The following is a 2500-nucleotide window of genomic DNA, read 5'->3' as shown; positions in this document are numbered from 1 at the left end:
GTCCGGATTCGTCCGGATACGCGTCCTGATTCGTCCTGATTCGTCCGGATACGTCCTGATTCACCCGGATACGTCCTGATTCACCCGGATACGTCCCGATTCGTCCGGATTCGTCCTGATTCGTCCGGATACGTCCTGATTCGTCCGGATACGTCCTGATTCGTCCGGATACGTCCTGATTCGTCCCGATTCGTCCGGATTCGTCCTGATTCGTCCGGATTCGTCCGGATACGCGTCCTGATTCGTCCTGATTCGTCCTGATTCACCCGGATACGTCCCGATTCGTCCGGATTCGTCCTGATTCGTCCGGATACGTCCTGATTCGTCCGGATACGTCCTGATTCGTCCGGATACGTCCTGATTCGTCCGGATACGTCCTGATTCGTCCGGATACGTCCTGATTCGTCCCGATTCGTCCGGATTCGTCAGGATTCGCCCGGATTCGGCCGGATACGCGTCCTGATTCGTCCTGATTCGTCCGGATACGTCCTGATTCACCCGGATACGTCCTGATTCACCCGGATACGTCCCGATTCGTCCGGATTCGTCCTGATTCGTCCGGATACGTCCTGATTCGTCCGGATACGTCCTGATTCGTCCCGATTCGTCCGGATTCGTCCTGATTCGTCCGGATTCGTCCGGATACGCGTCCTGATTCGTCCTGATTCGTCCGTATACGTCCTGATTCACCCGGATACGTCCCGATTCGTCCTGATCCGCGTACTGATACGTCCGGATTCGTCAGGATTCTCCCGGATTCGTCCGGATACGCGTCCTGATTCGTCCGGATACGTCCTGATTCGTCCGGATAAGTCCTGATTCACCCGGATACGTCCTGATTCACCCGGATTCGTCCTGATCCGTCCTGATTCTTCCTGATCCGCGTACTGATTCGTCCGGATACGGCCGGATACCAATACATTCCATCCCAGATCAAGTCTTCTTCACTATGAGACATTTCTCTCCCAAGTGTGTTGTATAACAACCTATGACAAGCACTTTGAAGTCTTTTTTTCTTATTTCCATTTGGAGTTGTGCTATCTCCAAATAATTCCTCTCAAGTCTTGTTTTTTTTTTTCTTTGACAACTATAAGCACTTAAGTCTTCTTTAGTGTGTGTTATTAATTTTTTCCCTAAGCCACTTAGTCTTTTATGACAAGCCTCACCACCACCACCCTCTTTTGTTGTCTTACTTTGACACTTGGAGCAAGTTTCCAAGTACTTGGACCAAGTACATCTTTTTTCTCTTCCAAGTGTTACCCGCCTCATCCTCCCTCCCGCTAGGCACGGATACGTCCTGATTCACCCGGATACGTCCTGATTTGAATGATGATAGGCCACTATCCTACCATCGAAAGTTGATAGGGCAGAAATTTGAATGATGCGTCGCCAGCACAAAGGCCATGCGATCCGTCGAGTTATCATGAATCATCAGAGCAACGGGCAGAGCCCGCGTCGACCTTTTATCTAATAAATGCATCCCTTCCAGAAGTCGGGGTTTGTTGCACGTATTAGCTCTAGAATTACTACGGTTATCCGAGTAGTAGTTACCATCAAACAAACTATAACTGATTTAATGAGCCATTCGCAGTTTCACAGTCTGAATTCGTTCATACTTACACATGCATGGCTTAATCTTTGAGACAAGCATATGACTACTGGCAGGATCAACCAGGTAGCAATCATCGATCACGGCGATTCCCCGCCACGCTCAAACTAACGCTAAGGAAAGAGAGAACGGACGAGGTCTCGACCATCATCTTTTGTCCGAGGGACAGATGTGCTTTGGCGGGACTGAATCGCTTCGAGTCACCGTCCATAACTTTTCCGCATCCGAGATTTCGACCGGCAGCTTATTCACCAATGCGAACGAGGCAAATGATGCAACGTCGAAAGGGAAACAAGAGCCGGCTTTCGTGTCCACGACTTCCCCCGCAAAGGAGATGCCGCGGACAAGGGTGGCAACATAACTCGACAATACCTTCTAGGTAGGTACGCAACACAGGCCCCGAAACAGATCATCGAGCTTATCATGGCTCGTGAACTAACTGAGAAGGATAGGTGGTAAGTAGTTCGATGCGCGAGCACGGAGCCTACAAACACTAGCTATCCGATCACCACTCATACGCCGAACGTTCAGTTGGCCCAAATTCACCAATCATTCAACCAACTCTTCCGAAGAATTCGGACGAGCAGAGAGAAGACAAACGAAACCAGGCCAAAGCCGCACAAGCGCGAGAACCAAGCCGGGAACATCAACGTGAAGGAGAACGACGCCTAGGCAAAACATCCGAACGAATAGACTCGAGAGTCGAACGCCATCAGTGCATCCTTGCGGTATCGCTAACCTTTCCGTATCCGAACCTAGCTACAAGGTGGATCGCGATGCCCATGGGAGACATTCTCACCTTGCTTTCTTCGGGACCTTCCTTCGGGACGGACTAGGTGGATCCATGCTCTCCCATGAAGCAAGACCATCCAACCTAGACGATAGACTGAA

The sequence above is a fragment of the Camelina sativa genome, chromosome 15, assembly GCF_030686135.1.
Source record: "Camelina sativa cultivar CO46 ecotype springtype chromosome 15, ASM3068613v1".
NCBI classification, from domain to species: Eukaryota; Viridiplantae; Streptophyta; class Magnoliopsida; order Brassicales; family Brassicaceae; genus Camelina; species Camelina sativa.
Note: the sequence above shows the minus strand (reverse complement) of the source record.